Here is a 13,262-nt window from a genome sequence, read left to right on the forward strand (position 1 = left end):
CAGTTAATCTATTATGTCCAGACGGCTCTTGAAGCCAGTCTGGAAACCTGAACCCCCACCTCCAAGGCTGATGGAAAGCTAGTGAGTCTGCTTTCCAGGCTTCCGCAGACGTCACCGGGGGCTGCTTAAGCTCTGGGTACACCCCCAGTCGGATTTTTTGCCTTATCTTTTCAAAGTTGCCAGGAACTTCCTGGGGATTAAAAATAAGCTGGCATGTCACAGGACACTGGTCACTAAGCCCTCCATGGTCATCCATTGCGGCCAGCCAGAAGTTCGGCTGTGGCCAGAGGCACACTGTCATCCTCACAAATCACAAATGCCTCAAGGACAAAGGGGGGCGGGCTGAACCTGCAAACCATGCGTATCCCAGGTGAGGGAGGTGTCCGCTTCCCCTGCTGAAGACTTTCTTCCCCTCTCTTCTCTGTAAGAACCAAATCCAACCCCACCACATCTTGACCTTGACCCTATACCAATAAGGAATTTACAAAAATGCCTTGAACACCTCAGATTTAAAACATTCGTGATTACTGAAGCAACCAAAGTGTCCACAGATAGACGGGTGGATAAAGATGTGGTATACACACTTTTTTTCTGATAGCTCAATTTCTCTTTCTTTCTTTTCAGATTTAACCCATTGGAATTAATAATTATTCTAAGTGCATATGCATTTTGGGGGACACCCTATATGTACAATGGAATATTATTCAGCCATAAAAAAGAATGAAATCTTGGCCCTTGTGACAACATGGATGGACCTAGAGGGTATTATGCTAAGTGAAGTCAGACAGAAAAAGACAAATACCATGGGTTTTCACTTAATATGTGGAATCTAAAAACCAAAATAAATGAACAAACAAAACAGAAACAAAGTTATAGATATAGAGAACAAACTGATGATGACCAGATGGGAGAGAAATTGGGAGGAAGGGTAAAAAAGGTGAAGGGATTCAGAAATATAAATTATCAGTTATAAAAATAGTCACAGGGATATAAAGTACTGCATTGGGAACATAGTCAAGTATATTGTAATAACTATGTATGGTGTCAGGTGGGTACTAGACTTACTGGAGTAATCACTTCATAAGGTATATAAATGTCTAATCACTATGTGGTACACCTGAATATAATACATTTTATGACAACTATAATTGAAAAGTTAAAAAAAATTAAAAAACATTCATGATAATATCCTCCAATGAATAAAGGCAACCAAGTTTCCTTTCCATTTTCAACCCTTGGACCTTTTTATAAATTTGAGTGAAGTTTTTTTCTTTACTTTTTAAGGTAATATATATTCACTATAGTCCACTTATACATATCCCATCAAACATATACACCATCAACATTCCCTACCTGCCTTTTTTCCAAACAACAATTTTCATCTTGTTTCACACCTAACTTAGAACATATTATAGATACAATTTTAGCTGTAAAATAGCCCATCCTATGGATGTACCACCATTTACTTATCCATTCCCTTCTTCTTAGATAATTAACTCACTTTCTATTTTTCTTTACTTTAAATTACACTTCAAAGAACATCTTCAGGCCAAAGATTATTTTTCTCCAGACACTCCTTGAAAATATATTTCTAGAGTTAGAATTACTTCTGGTGTAATTACCCAGATGGGCCAATTATTTTAAAGTTTTGAAGTCAAACTCTGAGTATACACAGTGGTTTACAGATTCATCCATCATAAGGCTTTCGATAATTTCTGTCCTCCAGTCCTCCATTTACACAAAACAAACAAGTTTCCACCTTCCTTTCCTCCAGTAGAAGTTTTTAAACTTTTAAATTGTTTAAATCTCAGTTGGTTTTTTAGAATCCCATGAACTATTTAATTCCATCACATTAAGATTTATCACAAACATAGATATTAAGTCTCAATTGCTCAGAAATGTGAAATTTAATAAAATATACATACACAGTGCAAAACACAATATAAAAACACAACTATAAACATATGTATCCATCAAAATAGAAGTTGACAATCTAAATCTGATTGGCTATTTCTATTTTTCCTATCAATATCTGTTTACTACATATTTGCTTAGGACTCAGCACAGCTCCATCAGGGCACAACTGCAAGTACTGAAGTTTAAGAACAAATCATGAGAAGGGAGGGAAGGAAAGAGGGGGGAAGACTTCTGAATTTCAAAATCAAAATCACAAGAAGTTTATAGACCACCTTAATTTGTGGTTGCAAATTAATAAAAGATCACCTCATTTAACTTTAGCCACAGTACAGAACCCTTGGAATAATGTGAGGAGCACACTCTCATTCCAAGACCACCTCTCCCTTTCATCATTCCGCAGGAGCCTCAGGTTACTCTGCGACCACTGATGTGACCATGATGCACGGGGATGGCTTCTCACACTGTCATGTGCCTCCAAGTCACCTGTGGCTATGTGAAGTGCTGATTCTGATTCAGGAGGTCTGGGGGTGGGGATGGAGCTGAGACTCTGAATTCTAACAAGCTCCCACTGGCTACTACTGCTGCTGGTCTGAGGACCAAACTCTGAGTAGCAAATAGACAGACTTCAGCAGCTAAGAATTTTGTCATCATTGGATTTATAACAAAAGTTTCCAAATTACAACTATAAACGATTGACTAGCTCAGGTTTTTTTTGTTAAATATAAAGTCTTTAAAGAGAGAAAAGATACCTCATTTTTCCCTATTATTAACACTGACTGAGCAAACTTTATTGACTATTAAAATATATCAGAAACTGGCAACATGAGTTGCCTTGAGGAAGGAACTGGAGGAGGGAAGGGAGGATTTTCACTGAACATCCTCTCACAGCCTTTAAATGTTGAACCATGAGAGTGAATTGCCTATTCAGAAAATAAATTGCGTTTTAAAATTTTAAAGCATTTCATAGGATATTCTAGAAACTCAATAAATGTTAATTCAAATTAACCATTTCCCAGGATAATAAGTCATGGCCTTACTTCATTACCTTAAATAAGTTAGCACTTTCTTCAGGAAGGAAGTATCTCTTAGTTTAACCACCTTCTAGGATCATGCCAGTATTATATTTTATAATAATATTTTCAACGTAATTATTCTTCTCTGGCACTGGATGGAAATGCCCAACAGCACACCTTGATTCATAAGAGATTCACAAAAGCTTCTACGTGCCCCCCTAATATGTCAGGTTCCCGCTTCTGGGAACACGAGAAACCTGCAGAGAACTTTCTATAATTTCAACCTCTAGTCTGTAAATCTGAGACTCGGGCCTATTTGCTCTCACTGTTCTGATTAAGGGCATTTAAGTTGGCATTTTAGATCTACATATACAGAGGTGACTGTAACTGAAAGCATAAAACAAAGCGGGGATTGGTTGAGAATGTGTGTATGTGTGTGCACAGTGTGTGTGCATGGTGTGTGTGTGCACATGGTGTGTACATGGGTGTGTGTGTATGTGTGCGTGTTGGGGGCGTGCCTGGTGTGTGCACAGATGTGTCATCATTCAGGGACCCACGGCCAACTCCTGGAATAAACATCAGCTCAGCCCTCGGACCTAATCTTAACCCACACTGACCCAGGCCCACCTGGGCCCTCGAAGGGTCTCCACGGCAGACACATCCTTCTTCACATAACTTGGCTGTGAGACTCTGAAAGTACTAGTTGCTTTTGCAAGGTCTGAATTAACACTCATTGGAAGCCTTTATACAGCCTGTGTGGGTTCTGCTCTGCACCGAGTGGCCACGCGCAGGCTGCACCGCGTCCTGGTGAGGCTCTCCCCCATCTGTCCCCTCTGCCCTCCTCAGCTCACACCGCCGGGCCCTGGCTGGGCTCCCCCTCCCTCCGGCCCCCTGCTCTCCCTCTGTGGCATAGCCTGTGCTTATAACTGAGCGGATCAGCTGCACGGGCTAAAGAATCAGAGACAGAGAAACCCCAGCTAGAGGGACTCCACCCGTCACAGCCCTGCCTGGAGTTTTGGCAACAGTCCCACCCGTGTGTCTAAAAAAGCACAATCAACCATGCCTAATTCCAGTCTCCATGTCTGTTAGCCAAGGAGATACGGCAGTGGTAGGAAGATAACCTAAAACTTGGGGGGAGGGAAAGAAGGCCCAGCAGCTCAGGGGATCTCCCTAATTCTCCACTCAGCACAGAGCCCCAAACAACTTACAGATGCAGGCCAGAACCAGCACTGACTCCCAGCAACTCGGGGTGGGCTTGGCAGGGAGGACAGCGAGAACCAGGCAGATCCATGGGCCCAGCCAAGAGGGCAGCGGTCCCAGCAGGAACGTCAGTGCCAAGCAGGAAATCGAAGAAACTGAGAATTACAGGCCAAGAAAACATTGTGAGGCTAGAGGCGAGGGTTCATCCAGCTTACACACGGGCTTTCACCCAGGGCTTGAGCTGTATCATGAGTTTCCTATCTGCCAGGCAATGGGTATGAAGCTGCCAAGGTGCCTCTGCCCACATTAGAAATGAATCAAGATCTGAGAGCTTCTGAGCTGGGGCTGCCAGTGAAAACCAAGAGGCACTACAGGTGCTCAGGGCTGCAGAAAGCAGTTACAGCTGCCAAGCTGCCATTCCACTCACTCAGAAACTCTCAATAGCTCCTCCTCCAACACCACCACCACCACCACCATCATCATCATCATCAAAACTAACAGTGACTGGGCAGGCACTGCCTCTAAACACATCACCTGCAACCATTCTCCTTCCTGTTCACTATTCTCCAGCCTCTCTGGCCTCTTTGATGTTCCTTGAAGAAACCAGGTAAGTTGCCACCCCAGGGCCTTTGCACTTGCCATTTCCTCTACCTAGAAGGCTCTTCCCTCCACAGCTCTTTCTCTCTCCCCTTCGATCTTCACTCGAATGTCTCAGTTAGCTTTCCCTGACCACCGTATTTAAAATGACAAATCCCCTCCTCTACCACCTCGGTCAGCATTCTCCTTTCCCTATATTTGTTTTTCTTCAAAGCTCTTATCATCACACTGACATTCTGTATGTTTTACCTATATGTTGTTTACTGCCCCCTTCACTAGAAGCACATGTGCTGAGAGTCTACAAAGGATAAAACAAACTTCCAGAGAGAAAAAAGAATATTACAGGCAAAACCCAACAGATGTCCATTAGGCCCTTTTCCTTCTTCCCATGACACAGCCATTTGCTTTCTGATCTTTAAGATCTAGGGTGAGAGTCCTCCTTAAAGTTTTCCTTTATGTCTCTCCGCTTCCCTGCTCTCCCCTTTCTGCACACTCCCACAACACTGTCTATTCTGTGCAAACTTCACACTGACCAAGAGCGCCTGCTCGCTGGGCCAGTCATCCCCTAAATGAGCTAGTTCCTGCTTAGAAAAGCACCAGGGCGGTGCTTAGTTCTGTTACGTACCATTAATGTGTAGCCATTATTATTATTTAGTAGATATATCTTATGTCGCATATACTGATTAAAATCTTATTTCTACAGCTAAATTTATAAGCAAATTGAGGGCAAAGAGCTTATCTTATATTTTGGAAGCCCCCAGAGTACTTAACAAAGGTTTTCAAAAATTATTTGTCAAGTGATTGAAACAAAGGGTTTCTGTTTTAAAGATTCATTTGAAACCCCTTAGAACCTCTATTTAAACAGTGATTCCAATCCTTTACCTCTTCCAGGCCTGACCCGATGTGCAAATACAGCAAATCTCTGAAAATGGCATTTATAATGGGAACTTTGCTATAGCTGAATAGCAGAGCCAAAATACTACATAAAAAAAGATCAAACAAATATTGACTCAAAAGAATTTTCCCCAAGGCAACTGTTATAGTCTTATCTTGAATAGAATGTTTGCACAGTTAATTAAATATTGCCATGGACTCAGCAAAATCCTGGGGAGACCCTGCCAAACCGAGCTTCACATTCCCACCACCTTATCTCTGGGTAAGAATCCCTCCCCTCACACCCCTCACCGATCACTAGGGCTAATGCTGCGTGTGGGATTAAATGATAAATCAGTCACACACCTTTTAGCCCTAGACAAAAGATAAAGCAATCTCAGTGCCAAAGACTGCATTTACCTATCCCACAGCAAATATGCTTTTTCTTTACCCTCCCACAAATCAATCAGGCTGCATCTGTTACTACCTGTTGAATTCTTGGAAATGTATGAAATAGTAGAACTATGTAAAGAGAGAGGCATTTACTGGTTGCACAGAACATGCCTCTATCCACCAAACACTAATGAGAGCTTACTTCCTGTGATTACCAACCGTGAAGTCGGCCAGAACCCAGGAGCCTCAAAATTCACCTCGAACTCACAGGCTGTTCTCTGGTCAGGGGGTGGACTAATGCTAGCTTTCACTGGGTTGTCTAAAATGTGGGGGTCAATTATGACAGGTAGAATCCAAAGAAGAGTCATCCACAACCTTTCCTCCCTCCTTCCCTCCAGCCATTATTTATCGAGCACTTTATATGATGACATATTATTTGTATGATGGTCCAGGCACTCTGTTCTAGGCACTGGGAATACAAGAGGAAATAAACTCTACCACGCCCTCAGGAAGGTTGTAGTTTAGTGTGAGAGAGATATCAAAAAGATAAGTAAAATTTATACTGTGTTAGATATTGGTAAGTGCTAAGGAGAAGAGAAAAACAAAAAGCAAAAAACAAAATAGGAAAGCAGAATATGAAATGTCACAGGGCCAAAGGGAAGGAGGGAGTTACAGGGGGGTAGCCAAGAACATCCCCAGTGAGAAATCATGTTCAAGTCTCAAGGAAGTGGGTGCCAGCCTTGCAGATGAATGGGAAAGAGCATTCCAGGCAGGGGAGACTTCTGTGCAAATGTCCTGTAGCAGAGCATGGCTGGGATGTTGGGGAACACCAAGGAGGTCAATGTGGCTGGAACCTAATGTTCACAGGGAGAGAGGCAAGAAATAAGATCCAAGAGGAGCAGGGCTCAAGGCCATTCAGAACCTTGTTTCCACAACATATGCCTTTTTATCAAGCATAGAAAGACCATACATTCACCAAATTTTCATTTACTCAAACTTTCCAGTGGTTATTTTTCCAAGAATGTATGTTTCCATATTTCAAGTGAACAAACTGCCTCCACCAAAAAACAAAATGTTACCCAGCAAGCCAACATCGTCACCTGGGGGAAACCCTAAGCTTCTATTAATAAAAATGAAAACTGTTTGTGGCTTTGAGTGTAAGCTTCCATACATGGGACTGGGCCCAGGCATCACAAGAGAAAATACAATTCAGCACCATGGGTAACTGGACTTGCAATGATGCTATAAAAAGATGTCATGCTGGTTAAAAAGAATATCATGCAGAATTACCAGAGTCTGGAGCACTGAAATTTATCACAGGAACATTCTTTAAATGTTTAATGCCTTAAGGTCTTTAGCAAATTTAAATGGCAAGCTGGCTAACGTAATATCCAGACCACACATGCGTCCTGCCCAACCAGCTTCTCAACACGGATAAGATGCTATCAGTCAAGATCTGAGACACAGCAGGGTTTGGTGGTGGTACCTGAAGATCTGCTATCTACCAACTCAATACAATCCTGATCAACCAGTTTCACGTATCACATAAACAGTTTTCCAGTTAACAAATACTCATAACAAATTCTAAACAACTGACTGTAGTGACACCACTGTTCTTTTTTTTAATTTTTTATTTATTGATTTTAGAGAGAAAGATAAACAGCAATTTGTTGTTCCACTTATTTGATTGGTTGCATCTTATACGTGCCCTGCCCAGGGATCAAACCTGCAACCTTGCCACATTGGGACAACACTCTAACCACCTTGAGCTACTTGGCCAGGGTGACTCCACTGTTCTTAAGAACACACAGTCTGTGTCGCCAAAACAACAAGCGTGGACTACAGAGCATGCCCTGAAGCCAGTGTAACAAAAAACAACTATTATTATTAATGACCAAGTAGTCACAACCTTTGACCATCAGGTTCTGCCAGGGCCATGCCTACCACCCCACCCACAAGAAGAGAAAAATTCCTGTTGCTGGGTCATTTCATGAGTTTCCTAGGTTGGAAATTATCAGAAAGAAAACTAAAGGAAGTCAATGGGGCTAAAGTGATTTACACATTAAGAACTTTGGGGAAAGAGGTGACTGGACCCTCAGAAAGGTATGGATTGGAAGGGTAAAAGTAAGCTTTAAGGAGAGGAGGTCCAGAACAGTGTGAGGCAAAAGAGAAGGGAGAGAATTTTTAGAGAGGTGACTTAGAAAGTTTACACTGAATCCCTCTTCTGTTCTCTAAAAGAGGCAAGTAAAGTTTGAAACGTGGGGAAAAGTCCTTAGCTACTTGAGATTCTGAGTTCCCCCGACTGGTAAACTGCATCGAGTCCTCTTGGAACAACCAGAAGTGGAGAGTCTAGCCCATGACTTGGGCACGCATGGAATCTTCACTTGACGTGATACAGTCTACACTATCGAGGGCGATGATGTATTCCAGAACAAAGCCTGGCAGAGATGTGGCAGGGCAAATCACACCCCGCTGTCCCTGCCCTGCCTCAAACATCAGAGCCAGTTATTCTATGGATGTCAAAAATCACTTTCCAGTTTCCCCCCAAACTACCTAAAAAGCAGATATTTGGGTAAAGATTCTGTCTTGCATTTTCCCGGTCTCAGCAAAGAGCTCAAGACACAAAACCAGCCTCCTTACAGTGGTTCCCCAACCACCTAGAAGTTCTAAGCTTCTGACCTAAGAACAAAAGGGCTCTCTCTAGGGATCGCCAACCTAACTAGTCCCTCCCTTTACCCTCCAGAAGACAACCTACCAGTCAAATTAAAAGAAGGGTGGTCACGCATCCTTCAGAAGTAAAGGCTTTTCTACTCTCCAGGAAGTTTCTGGTCAAAGAGGGTTCATATATGATATAGAATATGTCCCACTGGTGAGTAGGCAATTAATGTTTCAGTTGCACAAAGAAGTTAATAAAGTCTCCATTCTGACTGTAAAATAACTATTTGAGACATTGATGATTACACCAGGAATCTTTTTAAAGTACATAAAATAATAGAGAAACAGAACCTATAAGTAGCATAAAAACTAAAGACAAGAATTATCTGAGAGGATCTTCTATATCCAAAGAACAGAAGCAAAGACCATGAAGTCCCACTTTATAACACTATATAAAACCCTCAACCTAAATGTAGGATGGTTCATTCTGTTTTATGCTTTTTCTAATTTTCTTGATTTTCTAGAAGGATCATATTAATTTCTACAAATCAAGAAAAAACATTTTTTTTAAAATTATGCACAGAAAAACAGATAGAAAATGTACCTTTAACATGTTATTAGCATGTATACTTGATGGGGTAAATTTCTCTTTACTTTTCACTTTTCTGTATTTTCTAAAGCTTTTATAATGATAATGTAGTAATTTATACTAAAAAACAACTTTTAAAAAGATGTTTAAATTATTAAAATGTCAAAGGACTAAAATTTTTTGTTAAGGTTCATAAATGTACAACTACAAAATATGATCAGGAGAAGCGTTCGTCACTGATCAATCTACCTCTCACAGGTGAAGAAATTACATGTTATACACCAGAGCTCCTCAAACCTGAGCAGGCATGGAAACCCGCTGGAGGGTGTGTGAGAACACAGGGGCTGGGACCAGCGAAGCTGTGCTCTAACAAGCTCTCAGGTGATAGTGATGCGGCCAAGCTATGGCCCCAGTTTGAGTAGCCAGGTTTGATTCCGTGGAAAGTGAGTCGAGTCCAGCTTATGTTCTCCCAGGAAGCATGTCCAGTTCATTCTAGACTGGGCAAAAGAGAAAGTGAACTCAGAATTCCACTTTCTTTCAAAGTTCTAAAGCAGGGGCACCGATCCATCCCTCTCTAGTCAACCCTTGGTGATTAAAGACTTAGCCTGGTCCTTAAAAGGGGGTCGATGAAATGAAGATAAGTGAGATTCCAGGACCTAAGGGGTTTGTTAGTGCATCCCATGGAACCAGGGTTTGGCTCCAACTTGGGAGACTGTTCCTGGACTCCCTAGAATTTTCCATAAAAATACCCGATCTCCTGGCAATAGTTATCAAAGAACATATTTTTTGCTACAATGATTTTGTTAGATGCCTAAGAATAGGAGGCAATCTATGAATTCAGTATCTATCAGTCATAAGGAGACCAAAAAAAAAGATGAGCTGACCAAGTACCAGCAGGTGGCTCTGAGAACATTGGAGTGCAGGGAAGGGGAGTGAACTTGTAAAGTCACAACAGTTGCTGCCTTTCACTCTCGGCACCCACACTCCCAGCCACCTTGGGGTCCATCAGCAGCTAAAGACAAAACCCACACTCAGAAACTCCACAGAACCTCAGTAAGACACTGCAACGCCTAAGGAATCACTCAGGCCACACCCAGTCTCCTCCACCTCGACAGCCCATCAGAACGCTACAGGTGACAGTGTATTTCCTAAGAAGGTACCCGGCTGAGAGGTCTCCAAGTTTATGCAGTGAAAACCCTCAGAAACTAACTTAATTAACCATTCAGAAGAGCACAGAATTCCCACCAGCCTCCAGGCCCCCAAACACCACATTTGTCATTTATCCCCAATGCAGTCATTTCCTGCCTGCAGTGAACTAATTACACACAGTGGGAATTCTGGAGCTGCCACTTCTAATGTTTATCTGCTGTTAACTTGTTATGCGACCTCAAAGATATTTCTCTAGTACCTTTATTTCCTCTGCTATGAAAGCAAGATAAGGGAATGACATGCTTGACAAAGTGCCCTAAAATAATAGCATAGTCACCCCTATCCTAGAGATGCTTGCCGAGATGGTAATTAACATGTCTCTCTACTAAGGCCTTTAAAAGGTAACTGATGACATGTTGTGAAAAGCATGGGATCTCAAATGATATTTCCTCTTTTGCTAAGACAGGTTTCAGTGGCAAATGCTACCTACCTATAAAATTGTTGATTAAAAAAAAAACACAGTATCAAATGTGCTTCGTTGCAAATTATTCAGTTTCATTCAATAGGATGTATTTTTCCGTTACCCACACCTCTAACAAAAGACCCTGGCTTAAGAAATCACTTTAAATTACATTTCCACAACCTTAACCTCCAGCACTGAAAACTTAGTTACGTAAAATTCGGCTGAACTTCCTTACCAATCAAATACTTTGCAACCACTGAAAACCATATTTTAGAAGACTAGTTAATAGCATAGCCTGGACATGTGAGAAAAGCTGGTTATAGAACATTCGATATACAAAACAATCAGTATAATCTCATTTTGTAAATCTATATGGGCACAGAAAAATATTCAATAAATGGCAGCTATTATATTTTACAACCATCTATTAGGCCCCAGCTCTTTTCTTGCACATTTGAGTAAGCTATCTGACAGAGTCATAACCCATATTAATAATTTGTGTCACAAGTTAATGCAAATTTTCCCAGGCTGGGGTCTCTTCATTTGTATAGAAGTGTTAAATTTTAACATATTTAAATCTATTCATTCTTTTCTTCACTGGTTGCTTCTCTTGCTCTAAAGCCATGAAAATTCTCATTCCCTTGCTGACCTAATATTTTCTGCTAGTTTTCCTATAATTTGGCTTGCAGTATTCAAGTCTCCAGAGTTTACTTCTGGGATATGGTATGTTTGGCAGGGTCCAAATTGATATTATGTCCAAACAACTTATTTTTTAAATCTATTAAATGATATTCCACACTGCCTTATTCTGAAAACTTTAGCACCTTTGTGTTGTATGTAGTTAGGAAATTATTCCAGTTCACTTTTTTAATATAAAGTACAGAAGCTCAAAGTAAAACCCAAATATATATAATAGTTTTGTAAGAAATCACAGTGAGAGATTACAGAACAAATCAAGTCATCCTCCTGAAGCCATTTCACCTTCAGTGGGCACCAGGCAGCCAAGCGAGAATTCCTGTTTAAAATCAGTCTCCCTATTCAGGAGAAGGCTTTGAGAACGTAATTGTAGGGTATGTAAGTATATGGTAGCTGAGTCACCAACTGCTATTTGAATTCTCTGCTTATTTTGTGGGGAGGGGCTACTTCTTGGGTGGCAATGTTATTCTAACCCTGACACACCTGGAAATAACACCACTCGGCCTGAAGAATCTAAACGAAGTAGAAGAACTCATTGTTTAATCTAATCAAGATTTAGAACCACCATTTTTACTCAATCAAGTTTTTCCCCTCCAAATATATTAGAAATCTACTGCACACGATAGGTACTATATAAATTTTGCAGTTGTTTTTTTGGTTTCGAATGTCTGCATCGTGCCATTCCCATTAAGATTCAGAAGGCTGAGTTTATCAAGGGAGGGAGGGAGGGAGGGAGGGAGGGAGGGAGGGAGGGAGGGAGGGAGGGGGACTCATCTGCAATCCCTGTAGCTACCTCTATGTTAAGCTTTGCCCACAGTGAAAACTCAGGAAAAGCTGCCAATGGATCAACTATTTTAGCATTTCTGTCATAAACGATGCTTAAGGAAAAGAAAAAGAACATATATCACCAAAAGCTTTCATCTGAATTCATCTTTCCTACTAAGTCATATGAACATGTTTCTGCCATCAACTCACACCCTGAAGCACAAGATGGGATGATCTTTCTCTGCATTTGCATAGCTACGACTCATCCCATTATCCAGCCTTATTTTTTGACTCAACCAAACAGAATTGCACCATTAGGATTTCAGCATGTCTATTCTTGCAGTGACTATTTTGAATTGTGCCTTTTAGAAGCAACCACTTTAAGGAGAGAGAAAAATTGTAACTCCTAAGGTATATACTTGGCTTCGTTTTAGAATGTGAGCTATTCTGGGCTCAGTTTCCTGTTGCCTTCCTTGTAGGGAGGGAATGGCTGAGGGAGGGTCCTCTGGCACAAGGCAGGGGATGGAGTCTGCAGCTTTGTAATCCCTAATTTTAATCCCCTCCAGCAATAAATGAAGTAGAGAAAGTTCTATCATCGCCAATGCTTCGACTTACTGAGCAGCTTATAAACATGTTCTGTTTGTTATTTCCAGCACTGTTTTTGTTACCAAAAAATCCCAGAATGTATTCCTTCCCCATCTCTAAAACAAATGACCAATTTAATGTTATACTTAATTATTAAGTGTAATTTTAGAGCTCTTGCTTAATTTTTAATCTAATAAATGACTAGCATGTTAAAAAATTTGATATTTAATTTCATAATAGACTTCTATTCTCATACATAAAATAGAAAAGTCTGACTTTTAAGAATGCCCTCCCTGTCCCTGCTCACAGCATAAGGAGGCCAGTGAAGAGGAGAGAGATTATCTCCCACGCTGGCAAAGCAATCGTA

The 13,262-nt window shown here is 41.1% G+C and overlaps 1 protein-coding gene across 12 annotated transcripts in view; it reads right to left on the reverse strand.

Moving 5' to 3' along the window:
• LYPD6B (LY6/PLAUR domain containing 6B) overlaps positions 1 to 13,262 on the reverse strand; it is a 153,093-nt gene that overhangs the window by 120,830 nt on the left and 19,001 nt on the right. For 4 of the 12 annotated variants that reach the window (XM_081142474.1, XM_081142473.1, XM_081142467.1 and 1 more), the window contains one exon: positions 4,139 to 4,285. The exons of the other annotated variants lie outside the window; for them this stretch is intronic. The gene's annotated coding sequence lies outside the window, so the exon portion shown is untranslated. The remainder of the gene's footprint in view (positions 1 to 4,138; positions 4,286 to 13,262) is intronic. 12 annotated transcript variants of the gene reach the window in all.

Source organism: Miniopterus schreibersii (assembly GCF_964146895.1).
Source record: "Miniopterus schreibersii genome assembly, chromosome: 7".
In the NCBI taxonomy this organism is placed as follows: Eukaryota; Metazoa; Chordata; class Mammalia; order Chiroptera; family Miniopteridae; genus Miniopterus; species Miniopterus schreibersii.